Below are 14,693 nucleotides of genomic sequence, written 5' to 3'. Positions count from 1 at the left end.
GTGTGTCCTTCAGCTAGGATTTTAAGGAGGAATTGGAATAGTTTAGAAAGACAAGCTATGTTGGGGAGGGGAGAAGGTTTCAAGCAGGAAGATACTTGGCTTTAGAGATATGCTTTAGAGGAAACAGTTGAAGAAAGAGAGTGAATAGCAATGAGACTTGAGAACTTGGCAGGGCCTAGATCATACAGGGTTTCATCCCACATGTTTGGACTTGATCCTGTAGATGCTAAAACATTCCAAGTGGACTTTTTTTTTTTTTTAATCTTCATTTTATTGAGATATATTCACATACCACGCAGTCATACAAAACAAATCGTACTTTCGATTGTTCACAGTACCATTACATAGTTGTACATTCATCACCTAAATCAATCCCTGACAACTTCATTAGCACACACACAAAAATAACAAGAATAATAATTAGAGTGAAAAAGAGCAATTGAAGTAAAAAAGAACACTGGGTACCTTTGTCTGTTTGTTTCCTTCCCCTATTTTTCTACTCATCCATCCATAAACTAGACAAAGTGGAGTGTGGTCCTTATGGCTTTCCCAATCCCCTTGTCACCCCTCATAAGCTACATTTTTATACAACTGTCTTCGAGATTCATGGGTTCTGGGTTGTAGTTTGATAGTTTCAGGTATCCACCACCAGCTACCCCAATTCTTTAGAACCTAAAAAGGGTTGTCTAAAGTGTGCGTAAGAGTGCCCACCAGAGTGACCTCTCGGCTCCTTTTGGAATCTCTCTGCCACTGAAGCTTATTTCATTTCCTTTCACATCCCCCTTTTGGTCAAGAAGATGTTCTCCGTCCCACGATGCCAGGTCTACATTCCTCCCCGGGAGTCATATTCCACGTTGCCAGGGAGATTCACTCCACTGGGTGTCTCATCCCATGTCGGGGGGAGGGCAGTGATTTCACCTTTCAAGTTGGCTTAGCCAGAGAGAGAGGGCCACATCTGAGCAACAAAGAGGCATTCGGAAGGAGGCTCTTAGGCACAACCATAGGGAGGCCTAGCCTCTCCTTTGCAGCAACCGTCTTCCCAAGGGTAAAACCTATGGTAGAGGGCTCAACCCATCAAACCACCAGTCCCCTATGTCTGTGGTCATGTTAGCAACCATCGAGGTGGGGTAGGCCAATACCCCTGCATTCTCCACAGGCTCCTCAAGGGGGCACTACATCTTTTTTTCCTTGTTTTTCTTTTTTTTTTTAACTTTCCCTTCTTTTTTAAATCAACTGCATGAAAAAAAAGTTAAAAAGAAAACAAACATACTATAAAAGAACATTTCAAAGAGACCATAACAAGGGAGTAAGAAAAAGACAACTAACCTAAGATAACTGCTTAACTTCCAACATGTTCCTACTTTACCCCAAGAAAGTTACCTAATATAGCAACATTTCTGTGAACTTGTTCCTACTATATCCATCAGAAATTAACAGACCATAGTCATTCCTCAGCATCCCCAGAACGTTAAATAGCTTATCTGTTCTTCTTGGATTATTGTTCCCCCTTCCTTAATTGCTCTCTATTGCTAGTTCCCCTACATTCTACATTATAAACCATTTGTTTTACATTTTCCAAAGTTCACATTAGTGGTAGCATGTAATATTTCTTTTTTTGTGCCTGGCTTATTTCGCTCAGCATTATGTCTTCAAGGTTCATCCATGTTGTCATATGTTTCACGAGATCGTTCCTTCTTACTGCCGCGTAGTATTCCATTGTGTGTATATACCACATTTTATTTATCCACTCATCTGTTGAAGGACATTTGGGTTGTTTCCATCTCTTGGCAATTGTGAATAATGCTGCTATGAACATTGGCGTGCAGATATCTGTTCGTGTCACTGCTTTCCGACCTTCCGGGTATATACCGAGAAGTGCAATCGCTGGATCGAATGGTAACTCTATATCTAGTTTTCTAAGGAACTGCCAGACTGACTTCCAGAGAGGCTGAACCATTATACAGTCCCACCAACAATGAATAAGAGTTACAATTTCTCCACATCCCCTCCAGCATTTGTAGTTTCCTGTTTGTTTAATGGCAGCCATTCTAATCGGTGTTAGATGGTATTTCATTGTGGTCTTAATTTGCATCTCTCTAATAGCTAGTGAAGCTCAACATTTTTTCATGTGTTTCTCAGCCATTTGTATTTCCTCTTCAGAGAACTGTCTTTTCATATCTTTTGCCCATTTTATAATTGGGCTGTCTGTACTATTGTCATTGAGTTGTAGGATTTCTTTATATATGCAAGATATCAGTCTTTTGTCAGATACATGGTTTCCAAAAATTTTTTCCCATTGAGTTGGCTGCCTCTTTACCTTTTTGAGAAATTCCTTTGAGGTGCAGAAACTTCTAAGCTTAAGGAGTTCCCATTTATCTATTTTTTCTTTTGTTGCTTGTGCTTTGGGTGTAAAGTTTAGGAAGTGGCCGCCTAATACAAGGTCTTGAAGATGTTTTCCTACATTATCTTCTAGGAGTTTTATGGTACTTTCTTTTATATTGAGATCTTTTGTCCATTTTGAGTTAATTTTTTGTGTAGGGGGTGAGGTAGGGGGCCTCTTTCATTCTTTTGGATATGGATATCCAACTCTTCCAGCCCCGTTTGTTGAAAAGACCATTATGACTCAGTTCAGTGACTTTGGGGGCCTTATCAAAGATCAGTCGGCCATAGATCTGAGGGTCTATCTCTGAATTCTCAGTTTGATTCCATTGATCTATATGTCTATTTTTGTGCCAGTACCATGCTGTTTTGGCAACTGTGGCTTTATAATAAGCTTCAAAGTCAGGGAGTGTAAGTCCTCCCACTTCGTTTTTCTTTTTTAGAGTGTCTTTAGCAATTCGAGGCATCTTCCCTTTGCAAATAAATTTGATAACTAGCTTTTCCAAGTCTGCAAAGTAGGTTGTTGGAATTTTGATTGGGATTGCATTGAATCTGTAGATGAGTTTGGGTAGAATTGACATCTTAATGACATTTAGTCTTCCTGTCCATGAACATGGAATCTTTTTCCATCTTTTACGGTCCCCTTCTATTTCTTTTAGTAGAGTTATGTAGTTTTCTTTGTATAGGTCTTTTACATCTTTGGTTAAGTTTATTCCTAGGTACTTAATTTTTTTAGTTGCTATTGAAAATGGTATCTTTTTCTTGAGTGTCTCTTCAGTTTGTTCATTTCTAGCATATAGAAACGTTACTGACTTATGTGCATTAATCTTGTATCCCGCTACTTTGCTAAATTTGTTTATTAGCTCTAGTAGCTGTATTGTCGATTTCTCAGGGTTTTCCAGATATAACAGCATATCATCTGCAAACAATGACAGTTTTACTTCTTCCTTTCCAACTTGGATGCCTTTTATTTCTTTGTCTTGCCGGATTGCCCTGGCTAGCACTTCCAGCACAATGTTGAATAACAGTGGTGACAGCGGGCATCCTTGTCTTGTTCCTGATCTTAGAGGGAAGGCTTTCAGTCTCTCACCATTGAGTACTATGCTGGCTGTGGGTTTTTCATATATGCTCTTTATCATGTTGAGGAAGTTTCCTTCAATTCCTACATTTTGAAGTGTTTTTATCAAAAAGGGATGTTGGATTTTGTCAAATGCTTTTTCAGCATCTATTGAGATGATCATTTGATTTTTCCCTTTTGAATTGTTAATGTGTTGTAATACATTGATTGATTTTCTTGTGTTGAACCATCCTTGCATGCCTGGAATGAACCCCACTTGGTCATGGTGTATGATTTTTTTAATGTGTCTTTGGATTCAATTTGCAAGTATTTTGTTGAGGATTTTTGCATCTATATTCATTAGGGAGATTGGCCGGTAGTTTTCCTTTTTTGTAGCATCTTTGCCTGGTTTTGGTATTAGATTGACGTTAGTTTCATAAAATGAGTTAGGTAGTGTTCCATTTTCTTCAATGTTTTGAAAGAGTTTGAGTAAGATTGGTGTCAGTTCTTTTTGGAAAGTTTGGTAGAATTCCCCTGTGAAGCCATCTGGCCCTGGGCATTTATTTGTGGGAAGATTTTTGATGACTGATTGGATCTCTTTGCTTGTGATGGGTTGGTTGAGGTCTTCTGTTTCTTCTCTGGTCAGTCTAGGTTGTTCATATGTTTCCAGGAAATTGTCCATTTCTTCTACATTATCCAGTTTGTTGCCATACAGTTGTTCGTAGTATCCTCTTATAATTTTTTTAATTTCTTCAGGATCTGCAGTTATGTCACCTTTTTCATTCATTATTTTGTTTATATGGGTCTTCTCTCTTTTTGATTTTGTCAGTCTAGCAAGGGGTTTGTCAATCTTGTTGATCTTCTGAAAGAACCAACTTTTGGTGATATTTATCCTCTCTATTGTTTTTTTGTTCTCTATGTCATTTATTTCTGCTTTAATCCTTGTTATTTCTTTTCTTCTACTTGGTTTAGGATTGGTTTGCTGTTCATTTTCTAGCTTCTTCAGTTGATCCATTAGTTCTTTGATTTTGGCTCTTTCTTCCTTTTTAGTATATGCGTTTAGTGCTGTAAATTTCCCCCTCAGTACCGCTTTTGCTGCATCCCATAGGTTTTGGTATGTTGTGTTCTCATTTTCATTCGTTTCTATATATTTAGCAATTTCTCTTGCTATTTCTTCTTTAACCCACTGATTGTTTAGGAGTGTGTTGTTTAACCTCCAGGTATTTGTGAATTTTCTAAGTCTCTGATGGTTATTGACTTCTAATTGTATTCCATTGTGGTCAGAGAATGTGCTTTGAATAATTTCAATCTTTTTAAATTTATTGAGGCTTGTTTTATGTCCCAGCATATGATCTATTCTGGAGAAAGTTCCATGAGCACTAGAAAAGTATGTGTATCCTGGTGATTTGGGATGTAATGTCCTGTATATGTCTGTTAAATCTAATTCATTTATCAGATTGTTTAGGTTTTCAGTTTCCTTATTGGTCTTCTGTCTGGTTGATCTATCTATAGGAGAGAGTGATGTGTTGAAGTCTCCCACAATTATTGTGGAAACATCAATTGCTTCCTTTATTTTTGCCAGTGTTTCTCTCATGTATTTTGTGGCAGCTTGATTGGGTGCATAGACATTTACGATTGTTATTTCTTCCTGTTGAATTGCCCCTTTTATTAGTATGTAGTGGCCTTCTTTGTCTCTCAAAACATCCCTGCATTTAAAGTCTATTTTATCTGAGATTAATATTGCTACACCTGCTTTCTTTTGGCTGTAGCTGGCATGAAATATTTTTTTCCATCCTTTCACTTTCAGTTTCTTTGTGTCCCTGTGTCTAAGATGAGTCTCTTGTATGCAACATATTGATGGTTCATTTTTTTTGATCCATTCTGCGAATCTGTATCTTTTAATTGGGGAGTTTAATCCATTTACATTCAACATTATAACCGTGAAGGCATTTCTTGAATCAGCCATCTTATCCTTTGGTGTATGTTTGTCATATTTTTCCTCTGTCTCTATTAATATCCTTTATTGTACCCATACTGAATCTCTTTAGTACTGAACCTTTCTCCAAGTCTCTCTGTCCTTTCTTTGTTTCTTTGTCTGTAGGGCTCCCTTTAGTATCTCCAGTAGGGCAGGTCTCTTGTTAGCAAATTCTCTCAGCATTTGTTTGTCTTTGAAAAATTTAAGCTCTCCCTCAAATTTGAAGGAGAGCTTTGCTGGATAAAGTATTCTTGGCTGGAAATTTTTCTCACTCAGAATTTTAAATATATCGTGCCACTGCCTTCTCGCCTCCATGGTGGCTGCTGAGTAGTCACTACTTAGTCTTATGCTGTTTCCTTTGTATGTGGTGAATTGCTTTTCTCTTGCTGCCTTCCGAACTTGCTCCTTCTCTTCTGTGTTTGACAGTGTGATCAGAATATGTCTCGGAGTGGGTTTATTTGGATTTATTCTATTTGGAGTTCGCTGAGCATTTATGGTTTGTGTATTTATGTTTTTTAGAGGATTTGGGAAGTTTTCCCTAACAATTTCTTTGAATACTCTTCCTAGACCTTTACCCTTTTCTTCCCCTTCTGGAACACCAATGAGTCTTATATTCGGACGTTTCATATTATCTATTATATCCCTGAGGTCCATTTCAATTTTTTCAATTTTTTCCCCATTCTTTCTTTTATACTTTCATTTTCCATTCTGTCATCTTCCAGGTCACTGATTCGTTGTTCAACTTCCTCTAGTCTTGTACTATGAGTGTCCAGAATCTTTTTAATTTGGTCACAAGTTTCTTTAATTTCCATAAGATCATCCATTTTTTATTTAGTCTTGCAATGTCTTCTTTATGCTCTTCTAGGGTCTTCTTGATCTCCTTTGTATCCCGTACTATCGTCTCATTGTTCATCTTTAGTTCTTTGAGTAGCTGCTCTAGGTGCTGTGTCTCTTCTGATCTTTTGATTTGGGTGCTTGGGCTTGGGTTATCCATATTGTCTGGTTTTTTCATATGCTTTATAATTTTCTGTTGTTTTTGGCCTCTTCGCATTTCCTGAACTTGATAGGGTTCTTTTAGGATTTGTAGACCAAGTGAAGTCATCATCTCTAATTTATCAGATCTACAGCTTCGTGGAGTACACTTTCTCTAGCCAACCAGCAGGTGGCGTCCACGAGCCACCTGTTCTCCACAAGCCAGTTCTCCCCTGCTTAGCCTTTTTGGTGAGTGGAGGAGTGAGTCTTGTGGGGTCCAATTGGTGTATCAAGCTTGCGTGTGTAGTTGGTGTTGCCCGCCCTGTATATGGAGCGTGTTTCTGGGCAGTCAGGGAGGGGGGGTGGCTCTAACAATCAAATCTCCCTGGTGATCCTAGAGTTTTAAAGCTGCTGCAATAGTCTAATCCTTCAGTTCAGTCCTGCCACAGTTTGTCTCTGCCACTGACCCACAAGTCCTTGGTATTGGCATATGGCTCCTGAGACTTGCGAGTGGGCCCCTCTTCCAGGCTGTGCACCCCTGGTCCTCTGTTGAGGGATGACTGTGCTATGTCACAGGTGAGTGCTGTCCCCCTAGGGCAGTTCTGGTCTGCTGGGCTGTGTAGGGAGGCTCCCAGTCTGCTGAAATGATGACTGAATGGGGCTTTGTTAATTCACACTGCTCCACCTTCCCAACTCTGGGACAATCAGCTGAGGTTGCAGGGAAGGGTAATGTCCACACCCAGTTTTGTGGTGTGTGCCTGTTATTTGAAGCGCTTCCATCACACTGGGTTGTCTGGGGCAGCTCTGGGCTATGGGGCTGGCGATGGGCAGGAGTGTTTCCTGTCCACCAGGATGATGGCTGTGAGCGGACACCCCTCTTTTCTTGGGAAGTTATGGTGTTTAGTGAATTTTCTCAGCCACTGGATTATTGCCTTTTGTCTCAGAGCTCTCTTAGTTCTGCTCTCGTCTTGACCTGCCCAAATTGCAAGTCTTTGAAGCTTTCTGTATTGGGCTTCTTAGAGTAATTGTTTTAGAAAAAGAAAAAAGGATTAAAAAAAAGGGCCCTCCTCAGCGATCTAATGGGCTATTGAAATGCTAAGAGACAAAGCAACCAGGGCCATTAAGGAAAGGTCCACAGGGCAGAGAGATCAGCTTTTCTTTGGGATTTGCATATGAGCCTCAGGGCCTGAGCTCTGCCCTTCCCCTTTCTATGTTCACCAGAGCTCCAAAAATTCTCCGCTTTTATTTTGGAGTTTGTCTTGCTGTTTTTTTCTATGCCTGTCTCCTCTCTGCTAGGCTGGCTGCTCTCAGATTCTCTGGTGTCTGGTCTCAGTCTATCTATGGTTGGAGTTTGGATCAGTAGAATGAGTTTCTGATAAGGGCTGTCACTGCAGTTCTCCCTTCTCCTTCCCGGAGCTGACGGCCCCTCCTCCCACGGGACTGAACCTGGCAGGGAGGGGTGCGGGTCCCCTGGTCACAAAAACTTGCAGATTTTGCTGATCTCAGCAGTTCCACGTTTTCATGAGTGTTGTATGAAGTATGCCCAACGTCAGATTGCTCTGTGGTGTCCAGTCCACGCAGTTCCTGGGTTTCTACCTACTTTCCTGGAGGAGTAACTAAAACATACAGCTCACCAGTCCGCCATCTTGCCCCACCTCTCCCAAGTTGACTTTTGAAATTATTTGGAGATATAACAACAGAAGTGAAGTAGGTGTGAGCCTGTCAAAGGCTCTAGTTTAGACAGAACACACTCATTTGAGTATATAAGTTTTGGTGTATTTATTTTTAAAAATCAGTTACAATATTTTAAATCTTATATATGTATACACACATGTATGTATAAAAATGTATGTATATAGATTTTAAAGGGTAATTTTTTACCTAAGGCTTTAGTTTATTAGGCAAATATTTACTGAGCACCTACTGTGCATCAGCCTCTCTTCTGTGTACTTCTCAAAAGTTGTGTTTACTGGTGGGATATAATGAGGGAGAGATGTACAGTGGGAGTTCAGTGGGTACATCAGAATACATTTTCTTTGCTTCTCCTGACCTCTTCACCAGTAATTTTCTTTATTTTTTAGAAGAGTTTCACATTTACTCAGATTTAGAACATTAAGAAGATAGTAGAGAGAGTTCCCATATAACACTTACCTACTTTCCCCTATTATTAACATATCATGCTGCATTGGTGACATGTAATGAACCATTATTGAAGCATTTTTACTAACTAAAGTTGATACCTTTATTCAGATTTTCTTAGTTTTTACCTAATGTCCTTTTTCTATTCCAGGATCAGACTTTCCTTGTTTTTCATGACTTTGTCAGTTTTGAGGAGTATACTGGTCAGGTATTTTGTATACTGTCCCTCATCTGGGATATGTCTGATGTTTTTCTCTTGGTTAGACCGTGGTTATGAATTTTGGGGAGGGAGACCACAAACGTAAAGGGCCATTCTCATCACTTCATATCAAGGATACATACTATCAACATGACTTACCATTTTGTTGTTGACCTTGACTACCTGGGTGAGGTAATGTTTCTCAGGTTCCTCCACTGTGCAGTTACTCTTTTTTCCCCTTTCCATTCTGTCCTCTATCTGTCCTTCCAAAGGAAGTCACTATGTCCAGCCCACACTAAAAAGATGTGGAGTTATGTTCCACTCCCTTGGGGGAGTAGTATCTGTATGAATTACTTAGAATTCTTCTGCATGGGAGATTTATCTCTTCTCCCCCATTTATTGATTTATTTATTTTTACCATTAACAACTTATTCAATAAATAGATATTTATTGAGGGTCAATATGTGCAAGGCATTAGTGATACTTTTTTACTGAAGAAATATTGTGGTTTCCTCAGGATCAACTTGCTTAAAAACGAAGAAACCTGATTTACTATCCTGCCCCTGACCGTGCTCTGTGTAGGGCCCAGATTTAACATCCAAGCCTCAGTTTCCCATCCTGGAAAATTAGAAGGTGGAAGAGTATTAATACTAACATTTCTTCCAGGTTTTGATTTGTAGTATTGCATTATATATTCATAGAAATAGCCTTCAAATTGTCAACAGAAGGGAATTATTAATATCTGTAGTGGGATAGCCCAACTCAATGATACCTGTGTTTAAAATCTTCCTTGTCATTTGCCTCAGGGAATGTATCTTTTGTCCGCTGTATTATTTTCTTATGACTCAGAGCTAAAATATATAAACCCAATGAAAATATCAAGTGGATGAAGTTAACCTTGTTAGTAGCATAAGATATTTTATGACAAGGAAAAACATGCCAGACCATCTGCAAATGACTGCTTATGGATTTAATAGAAACCACTACCTATGGAAAAAGTAACATGGAATACAAACAAATCAGAGAAATTTGGAATCTATTCTCACACCAGTCACATGAAGACTCCTATGGACTTCCTCATTGTTGTCTCTGTTGGGAGAAAGAAATACAAGACAAAAGAAAGGAAAGCTGGTGAAATCTTCAGATAAAAATCCACTATTTAGATTTGATAGAAAAATTACATAAAACTTTGTTGCCTGCTTCTCACAATCCTCCTCTTTGGCCTGAAGGAAGGAGGCCTCTAGAAGGTCTCAGTGTGAGTGCCAGTTGGCTCTTGGCTTTATTTTAGGGAAAAGGCAAAGTAACATTTTTCTACTGTGTACATTGCAAACTTTAATCAGGCTTTTCTGGGCAGCTGTAGCCTCTCTTTATACTGAAGAATGTCTTCTAATGCATTTCCTGCAAATGCCATTATGGATGTTCTTTCCAGTGTTTTCTGGAAATATTTATTTCTGGAAATTCAATGATCATCAAGGCAAATCATTATTTATTTAATAGAATTCGAAGAATGGAACCCCTCCAACCCCCACTTGTCCGCTTGTCTGTGACTCCACTCTTCCATCTCATCATCCGCTGCCATGTCAGTTACCCTCCCTAGTTGCCTGACTGTAAAATGAGGGAAAAAAATTTCATCTGCCTGTTTGCACAGGAATACACAGACAACTTCTCGAGATCTCTTCTGAACCTGTATTTCCTGGGGTGGCAGATTGAAAGCAGTGAAAATCAGGGCTGAGGTGGTGTTGGGCCAGCATCAAATTTTCAGAGTGCCTCTAACTTGCAAAATGCTTTACCATGCATTGTTGAGAAGAGGAAGGAGAAGAGGAACCCCAAGAACTTACAACTTAAGCATAAATCAAAACAGGCCAAATAAAGGCAACATGGGAAGACAAGCACAGAACACTGAGGCAGCAAGGGCAGGCCTTCTGTTCTACCTCCAGGAGGCTCAGCTGCTCTGGCGGAGGTGGGGTGAGGGGTAGTGGAGCAGGGGGGTTTGGAGTTGGGTAGGGTGAGGGGGTTATGGGTTCTGAGGAGGAGGAGGAGATGCTGGGAGGGCCACTGAGTGGTAGATATTTTTCCATCTGGCAGTGGTTGTGGGGTCCCAGAAAGGTGACTCTAGCTCCGTAACGCCAGCATAGGAAGTGGCAGTTAGGCCTTTCTCAATCTTGTTTTTCTGTCCCTAACCCTGAGGCTCAGAACTGGCAGTTACAAGATAAAGGCCGAAGGTAAGGGGCTGCCACAATCAAAGGAGGGAAAGTCCCTGGCATGTCTGGCTCTGTTACACACACTAGCCTCCCTCAGAGCCCGCAAATGGGTGGTGTCTCAGGACATGGGCCTGTGAAGAAAAGACCTTCTGTGCTGGTGTGGAGCACATCCGCCCATGAGTATGTGGGGGTGGGAGGTGGGGGGTAAATGAAAAAGAAGAAGCAGTCACTTCTGAGGGCTCTGAGAAAGGGCACATGCTCTCTCCAGGTAGTGTAGGTGAGGGAAAGAGGGAGGCCTTAGCCTCAGAGGTGGGTGATTTGTACAAATTAACTAATTTCTTAATCCTCATTAGATGGGTGTTAATATTTCCATTGTACTCATGAGGAAATTTGAGGTTCTATAAACTTATTTTAGGTCACAGAGTTAATGCCAAGCCAGGACTTAAAGTAAGACCTGTCCAATTCAATAGTATAAACTTTTCTATTTTTCTCTATTGCCTTTTTATTAACTTTTAAATTTGAAATAATTCCAAACTTACAGGACAGTTACAAAAGTAATATAATACCCATACAGATACCCCCACCAGATACCCAGATCTGCCCATTTTAATATTTGGCCACATTGCCATATCACTCCATCTACATGTCCCTCTATCTTTCTATCTATCTATCTATCTATCTATCTATCTATCTATCTAATCATCTGTCCATCTGTGTGTCTATTTTCTAAAAATTTGAGAGTAGATTGCATATATGTCATGATCCTTGAATACATAGTATTCAATGAACATTTCTTAAGAACAAGGATATTCACTTACGTAACCACCTTATGTACAGTTATCAAGTTCAAGAAATTTAACATTGATAAAAGCTTACAGTTCATATTCCAATTTTTCATATGTCCCAATAATGTCCTTTTGAACGTGTGTCCATTGTTAGATCCAGTCTAGGATCATGTATTGAATTTAATTGTAATTGTCTCTGTAGTCATTCTTTTATTTTTTTAAGTTTTAGAAACATATGCAACACAAACTTTCCCATCTCAACCACTCCAAGGCATACCATTTAGTGGGATTAATCACATTCACAATATTTTGCTGCTATCACTACCATCCATCTCTAGAACTTTCCCATCACCTCAAACAAAAACCCTATACCCATTCCATCTCAGCTCTCCCCCCTCTCCTGGAAATCTGTAGTCTACTTCCTATCTCTATAAATTTGCATATTCTAGCTATTTCATGTAAATGGCATCATACAATATCTGTTCCTTTGTGTCTGACTTATTTCATTCAATGTGATGTTTTCAAGGTTTATCCATGTAGTGACATGTATCAGAACTTTGCTCATTTTTAAGGCTGAGTAATATTCCATTGTATGTATATACCACATTTTGTTTAAATGCTGATAGACATTTGGGTTGCTTACATTGCTTTCTGTGATGACCTGCTCCATATTATTTGAAGTATGCTTAAGCAGTCCTCTCACTCCTGGAAGGGGCATGAGGGTGAGGGATTCTCTTCCTCTATATACCTGATGTGCAGTCAGAAATTCCATTATTTGGCATTCATTTTTTTTAGATATGTATGATCTTTGCTCAGGTAGCCCCTTTTTAAAATGCAAAGGCCTCTAAATGGGATAACACATTAGTGATCACTCACTAATATTCTACCTCCTCCCACCACTGCCCCCAACTAAGGTCAGGAACTGTGAAGGGCCTAAGGTTTTCTCTTCTTACAAGTTGTATAGTTAGCCTGTTATTGTTTTATGGATAATAGCAGAAGACATGAAACTCCAGGGTCAGAGACAGAACAAAATAAGCATCCCCATGTTGTGTCATGTCAGTTTCCCTGGTCCTCCAAGTCCCACAGGAGCAAGGTGGAGGGTCCAGTTGGATGCTGGCCACACAGTGGGTTTGCATCCCATCTGAGAAATATTGAGCTTGAGGAGCCTGCCCTTTTATAGCAAGCAGTGAGCAAGGCTGCTCACTTACCTGGAGGGAAACATTACTTCACACCTCAAGGTTGCTCACTACAAATGCAACTCTGAGAAATGATCTGGGTAAAGAGCAGTCAACAAGTGTTTTTCATTGGTGGCATACCTGGGAGTGTGAGACATCCTTGGAGCACTGTCTTTCCTAATAATCCATCCCTTGGTCCTATAGAATCTTGGCTTCTGGCAAATGTTCATTTGAGTATGACACTCCATTGGCCACTCTGATTAATCTGACTGAGAGATGCTGGGAACAAACCCATTCAATTTGTCTCATATAGCATTTAATTAAGGGTACTGTGAACAAGACTCCGGTATCTACAGAATGGAGCTCAACCGTGTTCCCCAGGGTCTTGGACTCAGTGAATAAGACCCTATAGGTGACCAACTAGATTTTTTATTCAGACAGTCAGGATGTAATCTAAGACTACCCTTTTATCCATTATGATCCATGCAAGGGAGTTAGACTGACCTGTTGATCTTTGATGTTATTACCAATAACTATAGGTGGCAGTAGATGGACCAAAATTAACCTCCATTCCCAATAAACAGAAACCCGATAGCTCATTCTCTCCCACATATAAACAGATAACTTGAGAGAGTGTGGGTCATTCCAGTTGGGATTTGTTGTTAAACTTGGACCAACATACTTTGGTTTGGTTAAACAACATTGGCAGAGTCTCCAAGAAGTTACAACTTCACTCTCCATACAGGGCATAGCCCAAGGCTGCTCAGGCATCAGGCAAGGCATATGAATTTGTGTCAGTGGGAATGAAACAAGGTTGTGCCAATCCATATGACTGCACATGTATGAAGGGGTTTCACATTTGGGAGCTGCCATTCATGACGTCAGGTCTTGTGGCCATGTCCACATGAGTCTTTCTGTTTTTATAGCCCATGGATGTGGATGACAAACCCAGCAACAGGTCAGATTGTCAGCTGCAGCTGCTGCTTGATTCAGGTGGACCATAGGATTGTTTTGCCAGACTGCAGTGATGGAGATAGGAGACTAAGGGGGTATTAATTATCCTTTCTCATCCCATACCTTCCCTCCCCAGGTATTGCTATCCTCCCTAGCTGTAAAATCAGTGTGTCCCATCCCAGTAGCCACAACCTCACTTCCTTTTCTAACCCTCCCCTAATTGTGCCCAAACCTCTTGTCCAGAAAAGTCAGGTGCGAGTGGAACAAGAGCATTTTCACAAAGTTGCAGTGAATCAATATAGCCCCCACATGGCTCATGTGGGCTACTGTAGGGGAACTCAGTGAGCAGTGGACTCAACCAACTGGTCATTGTCTTCATGACCTAGGACCACGTCAATCCAACAAGTGAATCCAAGTGGCTGAACAAGAATTACCTGCAGATCCAGTGGGCCCCCTTTTGGCTAGGCTGCCACCCAAGAAGCTGTGCCAAATAGATTGGCCTAGGGTTGCTGTTATGGGAGAGAAAGACCCATCATGCCTAGGAATTAACAAGGTGGAATCCTGGATTTTCAAAATAGGTCTGTATAAACGCCTCATCCCTTTTATCCTAATCACTACCCAGGATGAACCCTTTCAAGAGGCAGCTGCATTCCATGGCCTAACTGCCTTACTAAGTTGTGTGGACCAAGAGGATTTGAAGACGGTATGGATTTTCAAAAAAAGATTTAAAAAAAGATTTTCAAAAAAGAAATCTTTTTGAGTTGATTTTTCAGGCAGCTATTCCTGTGTAATACCTCATACCTGTAGATGGGAGGGGTAATGGAATGCCCATCAAATACCTTGACTGTTGTTGGCTG

This window comes from Choloepus didactylus, chromosome 2 (genome assembly GCF_015220235.1).
Source record: "Choloepus didactylus isolate mChoDid1 chromosome 2, mChoDid1.pri, whole genome shotgun sequence".
NCBI classification, from domain to species: Eukaryota; Metazoa; Chordata; class Mammalia; order Pilosa; family Megalonychidae; genus Choloepus; species Choloepus didactylus.
The sequence above is the reverse complement of the archived record's forward strand: the minus strand, read 5'-3'. Positions refer to the sequence as shown.